This window comes from Lactuca saligna, chromosome 6 (assembly GCF_052625555.1).
Source record: "Lactuca saligna cultivar CGN05327 chromosome 6, ASM5262555v1, whole genome shotgun sequence".
Lineage (NCBI taxonomy): Eukaryota > Viridiplantae > Streptophyta > Magnoliopsida > Asterales > Asteraceae > Lactuca > Lactuca saligna.
The window spans coordinates 134,828,822-134,848,707 of record NC_136422.1 but is presented as its reverse complement, the minus strand read 5'-3'; the positions used below and the strand labels follow the sequence as shown (position 1 = coordinate 134,848,707).

General features: G+C 36.6%; 1 pseudogene; it reads right to left on the bottom strand.

The window, feature by feature from the left end:
- Nucleotides 1-481: 481 nt before the first annotated feature.
- On the bottom strand, nt 482-19,597 carry LOC145002921 (putative serine/threonine protein kinase IREH1; annotated as a pseudogene).
- Nucleotides 19,598-19,886: the final 289 nt, after the last annotated feature.

The window sequence follows — 19,886 nt, the reverse complement described above, 5'->3', positions numbered from 1 at the left end:
TTGTAGCACCCTGATAAAGCATGAAAACTAATTTTAAATCCAATATAATCATAAATAAGAAGTAACAAAGTGTAAAGGGGATCCGATTCTATAATGTTATTAAGAGGTTTTCCCTAACTATATATAACCTAATACTACATTGCTATTAAGGGACACCTTGTTTAAAGTAACTATGACAGGAATTGCAGTTGTGTCAAATTGTAGAAACTCTTCCTCACTAACATCAACTTCTGGTTGTTTGTCAAAAGGAGCAGTTGAAGCAACTATGACAGGAACTGCATACCAAAAAAATTTATATTAACCAAAAAAAATACCTCCATTCCAACATAAAGAACAAGGGAATTCATTAATGGCACATTGTATCATGTTCCTGCCCTTGCTGCCTCACTTGGTGTAATAAGAAGTTTATGGTTTAGTTTAGACATAAAAGAAGTCCCTTGTGGCGTTGTATGTATAAGTATAAAAAAAACAAAATTATAAATTAATTAAGAGTCTGAAATGAATCAGAATTGTTAATAGTTTGTTTTAGTTTTAAAGTACCTTTAGATACTCATCCACATCATTTTTCATTCGCTTAGTTTTCAGAGATGCATCAACTTCCGACAGAATGCAAGGTGACCGACTAATCTCAGCTAGCAGATCAATCTGAATAATTAAAATAATAATAATAATAAATCAATAATGATCACTGAAAGTTACAATTAATTATACTATGAATAAGAAAAGAAAAAAACAATGAACCTTTAAGTTGGGAGTTGAAGGGTCAGGTTGTCTCATGGTGAACCACACGCAGAGAATGTAGATACACCAAAGCAAGAACCTGCAGTGCACAATATATCAAAACTCAAACTAATTTAAATTCAACAAACTTCCATTTATTTGTCTGTCTATTATAATTTATTGCATCCTACTTTCAAAAATCTATTCTACCCAATTATATTTATAGCAATATCCCCCACAAAAGAAAAAATTTGGAAGTAATGATACAAATTTGCATTATGGGAGAGGTTTATTATTTAAAGCACTCAAAGATTGTTAGAATAACATTTTGCATTGGAGGGGGCTTAGTGTTATTTTTATTCTTTCGTAACAACCTATTGACTAAGTTTTTTGGTTAGCAAGTTAGAATAATAGTATATATAGGGTGTTAGGGTTAGGGATTTGTTGAGCAGAAATTGAATTTACTACTTGTTGAACTGTAGACCTATAATTTTACTTTCTTTTAGCCAGTTTATATCATATAATTGGCATTGGATAGATTTTTCAGGGTACGATGTCTTGATAAGAAATAAAATGAAAATAAAAACATACCACTTCTGCAATGTATATACGAGCAACATCTTCATCCAAGCAGCCTAAGTTTCTCAATAACGAATATAAATCACCGCCATTCAAGTATTCCATGACAAGGTACAAATTTTCGCGACAAGTAAAAAAATTAAAGAAACGGACCTATCACAATTTAAGTATTTCATATTTTATTATATTTTCTAAAGAAAGACCAAAAAATATATATATTATTACCACAAAAGGATTGAGGACTGATATCAAAATATCATGCTCTACCAATATACTCTCGACCGCATTCTTCCTGATCATGTCAGCTTTCTTAAGAACCCGCCAAAAAAATCCATAAATATAAATATATAATAAACAAATGAAGAATGAAAGGGTGAGGTACCTTTATAATGTAAAGATCTCCTGTGGTTCTCTTTTTCGCTAAAAAGACGCGCCCAAATGCTCCACGTCTAATCGTTTTTATAATCTCAAAGTCATCAATGGAAGTGTAGTCCTTATTTATGGAATGTATAGGGCTGGTTCTCAAGCTCGGTACCACATCATCCTCCAATGGAGCATCTTCAACGATAACCGTGCTTGCGATGTCAACTTTTTCATCATCAACCATCTCACACATTTGCAAATACTTCTCCCTGCTTGTAACAACTAATAATTTACATTTGTGATTTATGATTTATGATTTAACAAACACACACCTCATAAAAAAACATGTTTATTATAAAAATGTTATCACCGAATAAGCTTCTCTATGCGTGCTCCAAATGTCTCGACGGTCAGGGCATCAAACTTTCTCCGGTCGATCACGAATCTTAAGTTATCAAGACACGTCAGCAGATACGACAAAGATCGGTCATCATCCAATGGCGTATTGCCAGCACATCGAGCAATATCAGCAAGCTCATTCATCTAAAAATATTTCAATATCAGTACCTATATCTCATAACAAATAAGAACCTATTAACTACCTGTGGAAGGTCATCATGTTTAGAATAGGCACCCTTCCCTGCCAATAACAAGTCTATCTGGCTGGTAGTGGTTTTTGGTGTCACCAATGGCGACCTAGGAGTCATGTTGCCAGCATATGATGTGGTCATTCCTTGGTCAGATTTGGGACGAAAGCGGGTCCTACATGACATGGAGGGTTGAGCTTTAAGTATCCCGTGTTGTTCCTGACTGAAAGATTTTCTTGATGACGATGATGATAGTGGTTTTGAGGGTCTTGGAGGAATACGTTTATCTGCTGAATGAAGGGATTGATGGAGTTGAACAACAAGTTCATCTTCAGCCAATCTGCTTTCTTTATGGAACTGTAGGAGCCTTGTACATCTTGTGAGTATGAAGAGCATTCGGGTGTGAAGCTATTTCAAGATACCCATGGGGAGCTCGTGGCACCTGTCATCCAGTTCCTGAACAATCCACTCACACTGCAACCAAAAAGCTCCAGGAGATGTCATGGCACACCTCTGAGCCAACACCAGTAAGTCCTCTAGAGTTTCATGCCATTGCGGTTGACTCTCTGCATTCTTTTCTAGAATGCCAAGTAAATCTCCAGCAAATATATGAAGATCAGCATCCACTTCTTCCTTTGCTTTGTCAAACTTACCCCGTATCATTGACAAAACCTCCTGCTCCGCTCACATAAATTAAATTTAAATCAATCAGCTATTTATTTTAATACAAATATACAATACAAGATACATAAATAAATGGCTGCCTACCTCGAGGCTTCCAAAGTGGGAAAGGTCGTACGCTTTTGAGCTCAATTCATGGGAAAAACTTTTGATGTCAGCGGGATATCTTTTTCTAGGAGCACTTGTTACCCAAAGTATGGCTTGAAACCGGGGTGATTCAGATTCCTTAGAGTTCTCACAATCATATGATATCTATAAACACAGAAAAATATAATGTTTCAGTTACACTTACACATAAACAACTAACTAACTAACTAAGATAATGTTAAATTAAGTAACATTATTACCTTCATCTCTGGTGTACAAATCTCTGAGCTCCTCAACCCTCCAGAGTATCCCCTTGACTTCAGATGCCCTATCATCATAATTGATTCAAACAATAATTTATTGAATGATCGTCTTCTAGTAAGTATTAAAAAGCTAGACGTATCAGCATTTCAACAAATGCTCAATAAACTACAAACATATAAAATTATCATATGCTTTAAACCAAGTATCTCTAACAGCTAGAATGTCCGCATGCCATTAGATGTACCAGAAATATTACAAGTTTTTCCGCCCTAACAAATAATACATATCCGCATAAATAATATGAAATAACTAACTTTGTTTCTATTTTCAACTTTTTTTTAAATGATCAGATCAAGCAAAGTTTAATAGTTAATGTATTCCATGCACCTTTTTTCTGGCAAGGGTATCCCAGTTAATATCCCTAAAATATGGATATTGTTTCACCTGTATTTATCAAATTATTCAGCTTCCTGTTTAGAATGATTAATGTTGATCAAGAAAAGGAAGAAAGCACACCTCGGTTGCTCCCTAGCTCCAAGTCTCTGGTTGGGATCTTCTGTCAGTAATCTGCACAATGATTGAACTCATAAAAATGTATTTAAAATTTAAAGATGATAATTAAAAAGTTTCTCTTCTTGATCAATGAGATCCTGGGCATCAGGGCTCATTTCATCAGGCTGCAGGCCAGGGTATGTTACAGTTGAGAATGTTGTCAAATATCATCTGAAAAAACAGTGAAGAAAAGGTAAGATTACAGCAACTAACAAAGAAGTGAAAGTAGAACCCCAACCCCACCTGAGGGTGCTCTGCATTGAAAGGAGGAATGCCAACAATCAGCTCAAATACTATTACACCAACAGACCACCAATCCGCTGATGTACCTGAAAGATATTTGAATAAAACATTTTAATGCATGAGATTTTATAAGCAATTCATGTCATTATTATATCAAGTTAGTTGTGAACAAACCATGTCCATTTCTCAGAAGAATCTCGGGTGCCAAATAGTTTGGAGTTGTCCAACAGCAGAGCGGTTTTTGCATCTTTCTTGCTGAGTCCCAGTGGCAGACAGAGATGGAGATGGAGATGGAGATGAGAGAGATGACTGAGTCCCATTGTCACCCAATAGTGATGTGACACTCACTGCTGGACCAGATAAATCGTCTGTACTGTTAATTAGACCCATCTTTGACAACCCAAAATCTGTTAACTGCTCACAAAACACAAAACAATTATTACCGAAAAAGATCTTCATTAGAACCCTAAAAACATTCAACAAGTTGATTCATTCTGAAATAACTGTGAGAATTTCTTAAACTTAATTGTTGTTGGAAAAATAAATTTTGCCTCAGATAAAGAGAATTCTAGGGTATGCCATTCTGACCATTGATGTAACAGTTCTTCAAGCTTGTTTTTGCTCTTCCTAAAATTTTAAAACATATTATTATTTAGTTATTGAGTCACAAATAATATCTCCATTACTAGACTGATAATAAAATCTATTATATTGACATCAACCTTGATAATAACTTATAAATAAATTGAACAGAGTTTGGTTCATTGTCATCCTAAAGTGCCCTTTTAATAGTTGTCATCTGTAAGTTCATAACAATCAGTATCAGATCCATTGATTATCTAAAAACATGATTTTACAGCTACAAACATTTCATGATGCAGAATGGTTTATACAACATTTAAAAAAAGCCTTCAGAAGTATATATGTTTAATCCAATGTATACCTCTATGTATGCTTAACATGCCCCAATTTCATTTGGTAAAAGAAGAGTAACCAACAGCTAGCCTTTGATCACTGGTTCTTGTTAGTTTTTGGTCAAAGCATAGGATTTTTAGATTGAAATTAACTTCTTATCCTGATCTTATTATAAATCCAATATGATGCAGATGTAGCTTTAGATCCATATGATGAATCGGATGTTTGGTTAAAAAATGAAAATTTCATTTATTTGCAGTAGTGATCCAAAAGATTTATTATAGAGGTTGCAAATTCAATACCAACATTATACTTAATTTCATAAAGAATGCAAATCTTACATGAAAGGTTAATTTTTAATGTTAGAATGTGACAAGTTTGAACCCATCAGTTAACTAACCATGAAATCAATAATCGCGATAACAAGTGTGCTGAAGAATAAAACATAAGCAAACAAATCGGGTAAGATAGATTGAAGTTTGAATCAAACATGGATTAAAAACGAGATCAAATACGTAAAAAATGAAGAAGATGAATTTTAAAATAATTACGTACCGTTTAATCTTCTTATCTTTCTTCAGCCTCATATTTAAAAAATCTTCTACCTCTTCATCCGCTAACCCTCCTTACGCACAAAACAGGTGATGACGCCCTAGAAGTCAACCATCTGATGTAATACCTTCACCATTGTTCCCTTCGGGGATAAAACCCTTAAAATCATTGTTGTTGTGAGCGTAAGTAGTCACAGAGCCCCAATCGCCGACTCTAAGAAGGATTTGTGAGGTCCGATTCCAGGGGTAAAAAGCCCTAGTTCTTCGTCAATTTTTTTGATTTTGTGAGAGGGGGTGTTGAAGCAAGGTTTAAGAATTATAAGATGAGGATCGTAAGAACAAGGTTTTAGATGAGATCGTCGGTGAGGGAAGATTAATGGAGATGGAAACTAGGGTTTTTGAGGGAGACGGAGGAGAAGAATAAGAGGTTAGACCTCAAAATGACGTTCTTGAAAAAAAAAGCCCCAGTTTTAGTCCCCATTTCTTAATAGGAACGCGCGTTTGTAAATTATAAAGAGACATTTCTAGACGAAATGCGTTGAACATAAGCACCCTCCGTGTTTTTTTTGTTTTGTCAGACACTAATTTTAGGGCATGCAAAAATGCGCATCCTAAATTTTTCAAATTTCTAAAGATCTGACATTATTTTTATGGCACGCCCTTATGCGTATCATTAATCAGTGTGTGTCGTAAAAAGCGTGTCATTAAAGGTCTGTTTTCTAGTAGTGCTTGATGGCTCCTCTTCAAGTGGAACAAAGAAAGGTTCTGTCACTCCTTCTGCCAACCCTAAGGAGGATGAATGGTTCTATTGCCAGGAAAAGTCGCACTAGAAGTGAAACTGCCCAAAGTATCTGCAAGATGATAAAGATGGGAAAGTGAAATCCAGCCGTGTAGGTATTTACACTATATTATCTAATAACTCACCCCATTCTAATTCTTGGGTCCTTGATATCGGTTATGGTATTCATATTTGTTCTGATTTGTAGACACTAACAAGAAGTGAGGATGTGGAGCATGGGAAGATAAGCTTAATCATGGGGAAATAGGAAAGCATCACCTGTTACCAAGATTGGAGTTTATACTTTGTTTCTAAGTAGTAGGTTAACATAAGATTTGAATAAATGTTGTAACTCATCTAAAATGGCGAGGAATATTATTTCTTTTCATGCTTTGTAGGGTTTACCTTTTCTTTTGATAATGAATATGGTAGTATTAATGCTTTCTTTAATAATGTTCTTTATTTTAAATCATTACCTATGATGGTGTGTATGAAGCTATGTCGGTTGTAGATAACCTAGGAAATAATGTGTTGTGTATTGATTCTTCCACTAACTTGGATAAAGCATCATTATAGCATTGTCGTTGTTAGTGGTGTCAAACCTAACAAATAAAGGGGTACAATGGACTCCAAATACACTGCTTTAATGCACTAAAAAGTTGTACAAGGAAAGCACAGTCGAACCACAGAGACACAGAACAAAAGTATATACCTGTTTTGCACAAGGTACTTTGGTCACAAATGGGGGTTTTGTTTGCAAAAGTCAGATAACAAAAAATAACAATCAACTTTGAAACATGCAGAAAATGAGATAGATTTGTAAACAAGTTGTAAAAGTGCTTCCAGTTCTAGTTCTCAATGTTGTCATTTAACCTGATTATGACTTGATGTAATTTGTGATTGCTATTCTAAGTTGGTACTGAAAGATATTAACACGATTTAATAGCTCTAGCTGGCCAAATTATCTAACCAAAACACTCTCTTTGACTATACCTAGCTTTACTAATTCAACCTAAACACGCTCTTGGATTGTATTGGAAGATTACATTCAGTTTTGTACAAGCTTCGTAAACATGTTCATTTCTTCTCATACACTCAAAAGTGTGAAAACATGTGATATGTATTTTACAATAAGAAAACTTATTGCTTGTTACCAATTACTAACTTAATAGAACGATTAGGTGCCCTAAAAGTTAATTAACTACACAAAAATTCAATTAATGAAAGTGGCTAATCAAACACAAATCAAATTTAAGGGTTCTAGTTTAAAAAAAACATAATCACTAGAATAGAATCACAAATCAAACATCAAATCATATGCTTCAAGTCAAGCAATCAACATGTTTTGAACAAAAACTAGAAACTAGGGTTTGTTAGCCGCACATAGCTAAGAACAAATCAAACAAGAATAAAGATTGAATTGGAATGCTTAATTCTTACAAAAATGAAATCCAAAGTGTTTGTAATGATTAGGTCTTCTCAAAAGCTCCAAAAATTCTCCTAGAATCGCCCTAAACTGCTCCAAAAATCGTTCCCCCTTTCAAAATGACGTCTGCTCCTTTTTTAATTAATGTTCACGTGCATGCCATGAGGCCATGCGTTTTAGCCATGGCCATGCCTTTTTGCCCATGTGTTTTTGGCATGGCCATTTGTGTTGACCATGTGTTTTTGGCATGACCCATGCTTTTTGCTAAAATTCCAAAAAGTCTTCACTGTTGACTCCATCTTCAATCTAGCTTCACCACAAGTCATGTTGCTCAAATATGAGATGATAAAGGACAAACACAACCCATGTCAGTGTGACAAGAACCAAATTTCAAATGTAGTCCTTTGCTATGATGATAATGCAACAATGACTCAGGTTATGTCTTCATGCTTTCCTCCATGAATTGACCGGTTCATCTTCTCTGCATGCTCCAAAGCTCCAAGAATCCAAGCTCCATGCATCCAGGCTCCACATTCCATGCTCCATAATGCTTGCAAAATAAATCAAAAATAGTGAAGTATCAGACATTCGTAATGAAATATGCAATTGCCATAATAATCAACTAAATGCAAGAATTATAAAGTAGAATGCTATAAAAGGATGGAAATAAAGATGCAAAATAGGTGCATTAAATACACTTGTCAAACATCCCCAAGCTTAGACCTTTCTTGTCCTCAAGAAAGAACAAAATTAAGAATCAGCCTAGAGAAGACGATACGCGACTAAAAAGAAACTAAGATGAAAATAATGGAAGGAACGAAAAGGATTAAATGGAATTAAGAGTGCATGCATGCAATAAAAAAAGATATGTTACATGTAAAACAAGGTTTTTAGCCATTCCCTAACGCAACTCAACAAAATCAAAAGGTACAACACTTGTTCACTTTACAGGTATTGGGCTAGTACATGGAACAAATTATGGTCTTAATCTTGTAAAAATATGTGATGCAAAATATGCTCAATCATTTTCATTTTATAAAGCATGGCAATGACCGACTCTAGCTATTTGTTGACTAACAATAATCTTTTTCTAAAAAATAATTTCTAAAAATTCCCTAATATTTACCCAGATTGGTTACATGTTTCTAACCACTTACACCAGTCAAAGTAGTTTACAGTCAGTCCCAATGTTTATAGCCAAACATTTTTCCAAAACACATTATTCAATTAAACTATAAACATAAATATATACAAACTATCTAATTATAATTTTCTTCAAATAAAGTTCATGGATTTCTTTGAAATCCATGTAACGGGCTTCCAACCAACACATCCAAATCAGATGACCTTACTGTGCTAGATTTAAAAAGATCCCTCGGATTTACTTGCCCGAACCTCAAAGGCCACAAATTAGCTTTATTTGTTATTATTAAGTTAATGACTTTCTATGGAACCCATGTAGCGAACTTTCAACCCAATCAGTGCCAAACAATTTTGCTTTAGGCAATCAGGTGTAGAACACCCCTTGGGGTGTACTTATTCGAGTCCCAAAGGTCACATATTAACTTAATAATATATTTTTTTATCTGTTTTTTTAATATTTCTACCTTGACTCTTCCTATTTTTGGGACTGATGTAAATGCGCAAAGACCCGTAGGTATAGTTGGAAACAATGTCCCCAAGCAGGGTATTTAGAAGGGAGTAGGTAGAAAAGACTTTTTAGAGTGCTGGAGTATTAGAGTCACTTGAATTTTATATTCATTTTATGACTTTTGAATTTGGAGTTTGGATATGAATGAGTAATACTACTCATAAGATTGATCGTGTCTTCCAAGGGCTAAACTATATCTGTTGTTATGCTTCGATGTTGATAACCTTATCATTTTTTGTTTTGCACGAGTGGCTTTGGGAGACATGTTCGTGCGTGATTAGATCGCATCAGGATTTTTGATGAGAAACGTACAAGTTCTAATCTCAATCCATGACTAATTTACCACTTCAACTTATTTAAGAAGATTAAGTTCCTTTAGATTTTTTTTAGATGAAATGCATGTGGAAACTAACTAGAACCTAATGTACAAAAACTAATGTCCAAAGTGTTTGCTACGATTAGTTCTTCTCAAAAGCTCCAAAAATTCTCCTAGGATCGCCCAAGATCGCCCTAAACTGCTCCAAAAACCGTTCTCCTTTTCAAAATGATGCCTCCACCTTTTTTAATTAATGTTCACGTGCATGCCATGAGGCCATGCGTTTTTGGCATGGCCATACCTTTTTGCCCATGTGGTTTTGGCATGGCCCCTGCTTTTTGCTAAATTTCGAAAAAGTCTTCACTGTTGACTCCATCTTCAATCTAGCTTCACCACGAGTCATGTTGCTCAAATATGAGATGATAAAGGATAAAACACGATCCGTGTTAGTGTGACAAGAACCAAATTTCAAACGTAGTCATTTGCTATGATGATAATGCAACAATGACTCAGGTTATGTCTTCATTCTTTCCTCTATGGAATGACCGGTTCATCTTCTCTGCATGCTCCAAAGCTGCAAGAATCCAAGCTCCAAGCATCCATGCATCCAGGCTCCACGTTCCATGCTCCATAATGCCTGCAAAATAAATCAAAAAAAAGTGAAGTATCAAGCATTCTTAATGAAATATGCAATTGCCATAATAATCAACTAAATGCAAGAATTATAAAGTAGAATGCTATAAAAGGATGGGAGACTAAAAAGAAATGCATTAAATACATCTATCAAACCTCCCCAAGCTTAGACCTTTCTTGTCCTCAACAAAGAAAAAAATTAATATTCAACCTAGAGAAGACGATAGGCGACTAAAAAGAAACTAAGATGAAAATAATGGAAGAAATGAAAAGGATTAAATGGAATTAAGAGTGCATGCATGCAATAAAAGAAGAATTAATGAAAATAACATATGTACAAAAAGTTTTTTTTTTTTTTGTTTTTTTGTTTTTTTTTCAAACATTAACGAAATAAACAAAACAAAACATACATATTCAATCCAATTAACCTCATTATGTCAAACAGTCGAAGGTGTACTTGTCGGGCCTTGAGATAACATGACATTAATCCCACAAAGATATATACCATGTAAAACAAGGTTTTTAGCCATTCCCTAACGCAACTCAACAAAATCAAAAGGTACAACACTTGTTCACTTTTACAGGTATTGGGCTATCACATGGAACAAATTATGGTCTTACTCTTGTGAAAACATGTGATGCAAAATATGCTCAATCATTTTCATTTTACATAGCATGACAATGACCGACTCCAGGTATTTGTTGAATAACAACAATCTTTTTCTAAAAAATAATTTCTAAAAATTACCTAATATTTACCCAGATTGGTTACATGTTTCTAACCACTTACACCAGTCAAAGTAGTTTCCAGTCAGTCCCAATGTTTACAACCAACCATTTTTCCCAAACACATTATTCAATTGAACTATAAACATAAATATATACAAACTATCTAATTATATTTTTCTACAAATAAAGCTCATGGCTTTCTTCGAAATCCATTTAACGGGCTTCCAATCAACACATCCAAATCAGATGACCTTAGTGTGCTAGATTTAAAGAGAACCCTCGGGTTTACTTGCCCGAACCTCAAAGGACACAGATTAGCTTTATTTGTTATTATTAAGTTCATGACTTTCTATCGAACTTTAAACCCAATCAGTACCAAACAATTTTGCTTTAGGCAATTAGGTGTAGAACACCCCTCAGAGTGTACTTATTCGAGTCCCAAAGGTCACACGTTAACTTAATAATATAACTTTTTTATCTATGTTTTTTAATATTTTGACCTTGACTCTTCCTATTGTTGGGACTGATGTAAATACGTAAAGACCCATAGGTATAGTTTTAAACAATGTCTCCAAGCAGGGTATTTAGAAGGGAGTAGGTAGAAAAGACTTTTTACAGTGCTGGAGGATTTGAGTCACTAGAATTTTATATTCATTTTATGAATCTTGAATTTGGAGTTTGGATATGAATGAGTAATACTACTTGTAAGGCCGATCGTGTCTTCCAAGGGCTAAACTATATCTGTCATTATGGTTTGGTGTTGATAACCTTATCATTTTTGTTTTGCCCGAGTGGCTTCGGGAGACGTGTTCGTGCGTGATCAGATCGCATCAAGATTTTTAAAGAGAAACAAACAAGTTCTAATCTCAAGCCACGACTAATTTACCACTTCAACTTATTTAAGAAGATTAGGTTCCTTTAGATTTTTTTTAGATGAAATGCATGTGGATACTAACTAGAACTTAACGTACAAAGACTAATGTCCAAAGTGTTTGCAATGATTAGGTCTTCTAAAAAGCTCCAAAAATTCTCCTTGAATTGCCCAAGATCGCTCTAAACTGCTCCAAAAACCGTTCTCCCTTTTAAAATGATGTCTCCTTGTTTTTTAATTAATGTTCACGTGCATGACATGAGGCCATGCGTTTTTGGGATGGCCACGCCTTTTTGCTCATGTGTTTTTGGCATGGCCATTTTTCTTGACCATGTGTTTTTGGCATGGCCCCTGCTTTTTGCTGAAATTCCAAGAAGTCTTCACTATTGACTCCATCATCAATCTAGCTTCACCACGAGTCATGTTGCTCAAATATGAGATGACAAAGGACAAACACGACCCGTGTCAGTGTGACAAGAACCAAATTTCAAAGGTAGTCCTTTGCTATGATGATAATGCAACAATGACTCAGGTTATGTCTTCATGCTTTCCTCCATGGAATGATCGGTTCATTTTCTCTGCATGGTCCAAAGCTCCAAGAATCCAAGATCCATGCATCCAGGCTCCACGTTCCATGCTCAATAATGCCTGCAAAATAAATCAAACATAGTGAAGTATCATGAATTCTTAATGAAATATGCAATTGCCATAATAATCAACTAAATGCAAGAATTATAAAGTAGAATGCTAAAAAAGGATGGAAATAAACATGAAAAATAGGTGCATAAAATGCACTTATCAAACCTCCCCAAGCTTAGACCTTTCTTGTCCTCAAGAAAGAACAAAATTGAGAATCAATCTAGAAAAGACGATAGGCGAATAAAAAGAAACTAAGATGAAAATAATGGAAGGAACGAAAAGGATTATATGGAATTAAGAGTGCATGCATGCAATAAAAGAAGAACTAATGAAAATAACATATGTACAAAACGTTTTTTTTTTCAGACATTAATGCTATAAACAAATCAAAAAAACATATTCAATCCAATTAACCTCATTATGTCACACAGTCAAAGGTGTGCCTGTCGGGCCTTGAGATAACCTTACATTAATCCCACAAAGATATATAACATGTGAAACAAGGTTTTTAGCCATTCCCTAACGCAACTCAACAAAATCAAAAGGTACAACACTTGTTCATTTTTACAGGTATTGGGCTTGCACATGGAACAAATTATGGTCTCACTCTTGTAAAAACATGTGATGCAAAATATGCTCAATCATTTTCATTTTACAAAGCAAGACAATGACCGACTCCAGCTATTTGTTGACTAACCACGATCTTTTTCTAAAAAATAATTTCTAAAAATTCCATAATATTTACCCAGATTGGTTACATGTTTCTAACCACTTACACTAGTCAAAGTAGTTTACAGTCAGTCCCAATGTTTACAGCCAAACATTTTTCCCAAACACATTATTTAATTAAACTATAAACATAAATATATACAAACTATCTAATTATATTTTTCTACAAATAAAGCTCATGGCTTTCTTTGAAATCCATGTAACGGGCTTCCAACCAACACATCCAAATTAGATCACCTTAATGTGCTAGATTTAAAGAGATCCCTCAGGTTTACTTGCCCGAACCTTGAAGGCCACAGATTAGCTTTATTTGTTATTATTAAGTTCATGACTTTCTATGGAACTCGTGTAGTGAACTTTCAAACCAATCAGTGCGAAACAATTTTGCTTTAGGCAATTAGGTGTAGAACACCCCTCGCGGTGTACTGATTCAAGTCCCAAAGGTCACACATTAACTTAATAATATAAATTTTTTATCTTTTTTTTTTAAATATTTCGACCTTGACTCTTCCTATTGTTGGGACTGATGTAAATGCGCAAAGACCCGTAGGTATAGTTGGAAACAATGTCCCCAAGCAGGGTATTTAGAAGGGAGTAGGTAGAAAAGACTTTTTAGAGTGGTAGAGGATTCGAGTCACTAAAATTTTATATTCATTTTATGACTCTTGAATTTGGAGTTTGTATATGAATGAGTAATACTACTCATAAGACCGATCGTGTCTTCCAAGGGCTAAACTATATATGTCATTATGCTTCGGTGTTGATAACCTTATCATTTTTTGTTTTGCACGAGTGGCTTCGGGAGATGTGTTCGTGCATGATCAGATCGCATCAAGATTTTTAATGAGAAACGAACAAGTTCTAATCTCAAGTCAAGACTAATTTACCACTTCAACTTATTTAAGAAGATTAGGTTCCTTTAGATTCATTTTAGATGAAATGCATGTGGAAACTAACTAGCACCTAATGTACAAAGACTAATGTACAAAGACCCCTCACCAAGCTTAAGATTTAGCATCGTCGTCGATGCTCGGAGAGGGTAGGGCAATCTGCTAGCTGCGAGGGGCCCAACGCTACATGAACTTCATGGCTTGTTGTACTGTTTGTGTCAATTGCTGAATGGAGGCGTTGGTTGTAGACAAATCAACACGAATGTCGGCAACAGCTTGATCAAGGTGATCAAAACGCCACATGTATGTGTCGTGGTACTTAGTCGCCCGTTGGGTGTAGAAATAACGTGCAGTCTCTACTGGGGAAACATAAGTGGATCCCCTTGTAGTGGGAGCAATGGAGTGAGCAGGAGGAATAGGGATGTCGTCTTCGTGGTCGACGACTGGCCGCTTAGGAGCTCTGGGAATGGGCGCGGGAGCGTGTGGGATGAAATTTGCAGAAGTATTCTTTGGTAGACACCACCGAGTCTGAGTGATGTCCTGCTAGAGCTGGAGGGAACTGAATTCCCCAACAGGAACTCGAAAATGTTGCTCACCCTGTACCAACCATGTGATACTACCATCACCTTCTCTCTGAAAGAAAGATGAGGCTACAAGGACATTGGATGTGATGGTATTAGTGCCTTTTGTGATTTTCTCGAGGTCCGGGCGCTTTCTCTCAAAAAGCTCGACATAAGTAAGGCGGGTGGCAAGATACGAGATAATCCTGCCATAATGAAAAGGGCCAGAATCGCTGGTAGATACCTTAAGAAGTTTGGAAGCAAGGAAAGTGCCAAAATGAGGTCTCTTCAAGTCGGTAACCATGCTCCAAAGAATTTCTAACACCATCTTATCGGCTCTGATAACGTCTTCTTGGGGAAATACAATGTTAGCAATAATTCGGAGAGCCACCCTTAAGATTGGATGGATGATATGAGATGCTTTGGCGGATCGAGCCTCGTACACATCAAGTCTTGTGATTTCCTTCCAAAAGGCTTTGGCCTAGGCTTTAAAATGATTATTTTTCTCTCGCATGTTGCCTAATTTGGGACCATATGCGTAACACCGAAATTTTCAAAACAAAATTTTCATTTAAAATAGTTTATCTATTTAAAACTTTTCATAAAATCTCCTTTTTGTTTAAATTACAAAAAAACATAACTCCATAATCAAATAAATAGTAATCCAAGATCCTCTAAAACATAATTTTTTCTCTGGTGTGTACAATCGAGCCGGTGTCGTCTCGTGATCCTGAGAAAACCTGAAACACAAATCACAAAACACTGTAAGCACGAAGCTTAGTGAGTTCCCCAAAATACCACACGTAACACATACTAGCCACTCGAGGCTATAACTCTGTGGGCCCTTGGGCCTTAACTCTGTGGACCCTCTGGTCCTAGCTCTGTGAAACTTCCGGATCTAACTCTGATATATACTCTAATATACACATGGCATAAATCACATAGAAATAATCCAGTGCAACACATCACATAAATAGCATACAATAACTATGTCACATGACTCTAGTTACCACTCAAGGTAATGTAGAGTGAGAAGACTCACCTCAGATATCTCGGTAAATCTCTGACTCGGTAGAAATATGGTCTAGCCTCCGCCTGATCACATAAGGTAAATACTCTCATAAATATAACTCTCGAGACTAGACTCAACTCTCTCTTGGCATCCTCAGAAGGGTAAAAGACCATTTTACCCCTCTCTCGGCTCAAAGTCCCCATTGTTGACCAAACCCTAAAAGTCAACAAAAGTCAACTGTCAAACTTTGACCCGACTCGTCGAGTGCAGTTAGGTGACTCGACGAGTCTACACATGTCCACTAACTCTCTAGTCCCGCTTGGCACATCGAGTCCCTCCCCTTGCTCGATGAGTCACACCTGGCATGAATCGCAGGGCCACCCCGACTCAACTCGCCGAGTCTGAAGATCAACTTGGTGAGTTTCGCCTTGAACTCCAGTCCTCTAATCCCTCTCGGACTCACTGAGTTATTCCCCCAACTCGGCAAGTCTACTCACTAAGTGATTTACGGGAAACCTAAACCTACTTGCCGAGTCTGCCCTTGGATTCAGCGAGTTCATGCCATGCACAAACTCAATTAACCTCCTGAGGTCAGATCTGTTCCTTTGATCCATAGATCTGACCTTCCCAAGCCTGATAAAAAGGTAAAGCTCGAATCTTGACACTCATGGGACGTCTAGGAGGTTTCACTTGGTAATTTAGCCCAAAAAATAACATCCTAAGCTCAACACCTCCATAGCTGAACATAAAGCAAGCTGAGATAAGCTCTTTAGACCACTATGGGTCCAGATCCGAAGTCTCAAAGTGTATAGGGGGCATATTCTCACAATTTCTTCCATTAAAGGACATGAAAACTCTACATCTATGGATTCCTTCAACAAAACAGATAAAGGGGCGATATAGTACCTCAATGATGAAGTCTTTTGCTCATAATCCACAGATGCACCACCTTCTTAGTCTCCTCTAAGTTGGAAACACCTCCTTCTTGCAAGAATCAACCACAAAGATCAAGAAATGCCTCCTTTCCTCTCACAAACACTCTAGCTCTTTTACGGTTTCTCTCAAGGGTTCGGTAGCCGCAAATGACGCCCCTAAGGGCCTTTAAATAGGTCCCAAACCTGGGAAATTAGGATTTCATCAAACAGCGTGGACTCGTCGAGTCCACTCATGGACTCGCCGAATCCAATCATGAACCCGAATGAGAATCCGCGACCCTACTCGGCGAGTCTAAGCACCAACTCGCCAAGTCCCTCCACAAACTCCAAAATAAATGAATAAAATAGTATACCTGGGAATCCGGATATTACAATATATATATTAGAAATCCCAACAAATCCACTAAGATCATCTAGACTCGGTTTAAATTGGAAACGCATGAGACAGAATGAGAGGCATTTGGCATTCTCATTGAATTCCAAAGATTGTAAGAATTCAATGGTTGTGTTCTTATACGATTCCATTGGTGCCAAAGTGAGAAGTTTCTCCCAACCGATGTTGCTAAACAATCTATGGACGCCATCATAAACTCCTAGTTCTTGGAGAGTGGGAATATCTACAAACCGTTATTGAGAATATTCGCGGCCCTTGAGGTGAAGGAATCGCTCACGGTGCTCAAGAGAGTTGTGAATTATGGTGGTGACACCATATTTCTATTCCAATTGTTCTTTTGGTTGTGGGATTTTTCATTTTGGCATGATGACAAACCGGATTTATGATAAACGGGTGGTGCCCAAAGATGATAACACAACTAGACAAGCACGAATGAACAATTATATGAAGCACAAGAATGGATTCATAACTATTCTAACCAAGCAAACTTAAATTCAATGCGTAAAACTTGAGATATGGAAGGAATGTACTGTTTAAACACTTGGATTTGTGGTGTTGGCTTGTATTATTCATTTCATCTTCAACCTCAAGAAGGCTTGAACTCTTCAATGGTGGAATGTCCAATTGGAGATGAAAGCTTCTAATCTTCCTTCCAAAAGCACCTCCCCAAGCTTGGTCTCGAACCCTATACAAGAATTTTTGAAACCCAATACAAGAATCAATTCAAACTTTAAAAATCAAGAACTAGGGTTTATAGGGTTTATGAAGGAAGATTCGATTTTACCCACTGAATGATGAATTCGACCTACATGATGAGTGAAGTGAAGTTAGGAACTGATAGTAACATACCTTGGTGTCTTAATCTTGGATTAATTGAAGAAGAAAATTGAAAATTGATTAGGTTTTGGAGGGTTCTCGGTTAAAGAATAATGAGGAGGGGAAGCAAACGCGCGATCATGAGGGTTTGAGAACGAGAGAGAATTAAACGTGAGGTGCACGATGTCGATCAATTAAGGCATTCGATTTGTTGGTTATGCATTTTGGAAAGTGCGATTACGATCCATTGGCATGGCCATGAGATTTTGACATTTTCTCGTGTGTTTCTTGTGTTTCTTAGAAGTTAGCAGCAATACACACGGGCCATGCATTTTTTTCTTTTAGGATTAGACTTGCGATATGGACACACGGTCTAGCCCTAGGCTGTGCCTTTTTCCTTTCCAGCCCGTTCTATTTGGAGCTAGCTCGTGCAAATTTTTTTTTTTTAAAACCTCGATGGCATGGAGCAGGTCAAAAAAATGATCGTGAGTTTTTGCCTTCCCCATGCGTTTTCTTTCTATAAACATCAAACTCACGATTTTTTTTTCAAAACCAACTTTTCTTTGACCATTAAATAGAAAAGTTATTTGCACGGAACCCACGAAAAGACGCAAAAACATTGCAACACGGATGAAATAAATCAAAATACAGAAAATAGAAAGAAATACTCCCGAGTTACCTCTCGGTTATCCGCCCTTGTTTCAAGTCTTTGGCTCGACTTTGCACTTTAGATTCACTCAATGTAGTCTAGGCATCCCAAGCTGCCAACGTCCATGTCTTTCTCTTGGAAACCTTCATAGAAGACCTTTAACATGTGACCATTAACTTTGATAACTTTTTCTAGTTTTGTTACTCTTAATCTTAACTGCACCATGATCAAATTTATTAGTAACAATGAATGGTCCCACCTACCGGGACCGTAACTTACCGGAGAACCATTTAAGTCGAGAGTCATAGAGTAATACCTTTTGACCAATCTCAAAGGTCTTACGGGAGAGGTACTTATCATGGAATGCTTTGGTCTTGTCCTTGTAGATGTGTGAACTCTCTAATGCTTCATTTCTTATCTCCTCCAACTCTTGGATCTCTAACTTTCGATGAGCACCCGCTTCATCAATCTTAAAGTTTAGCTTTTTGACAGCATAGAAAGCTTTGTGTTCCAGTTCAACGGGGAGGTGATAAGCTTTGCCAAACACAAGTCTATAAGGTGACATCCCAATTGGAGTTTTATATGAGGTTCGGTATACCCAAAGGGCATCTTCTAATCTCAAACTCCAATCTTTGCGGTTTGTGTTCAATGTTTTCTCAAGTATGGACTTGATTTCTCTGTTTGACTCTTCAGCTTGTCCATTTGTTTGCGGGTGATAAGCTGTGGACACCCAATGTTGGACTCCATACTTCTTGAGAACTGATACAAGTGTTTTGTTGCAAAAGTGTGTGCCTCTGTTACTGATCAAGGCTTTTGGAGTTCCAAACCTACATATAATGTTAGCCTTGACAAAAACTACAACAACTTTAGCATCATCAGTTCTTATTGACTTTTCCTCTACCCATTTGGAAACATATTCAACAGCCAAAAGGATGTATAAATGCCCAAAGGATGAAGGAAAAGGACCCATAAAATCAATACCCCATATATCAAATATTTCACCAACCAAGATGGGGGTCAAGGGCATTTGGTTTCAGGAACTCAAAGAACCAGTCATTTGACATCTCTCACAACTTTTACAAAAAGTGTAAGCATCATGAAAGAGTCGAGGCCAATAAAATCCACAGTCTAAAATTTTCCTGCCAGTTCTTTGAGGACCAAAATGCCCTCCACAAGCATAACTATGACAAAAGTTGAGGATATATTGTACCTCATGTTCTTCAACACATCTTCTTATTACATGATCTGCACAATGTTTCCAAAGGTACGGTTCATCCCAAATGTACCTTCTCGCACCTTTCTCTATCTTATGTCTC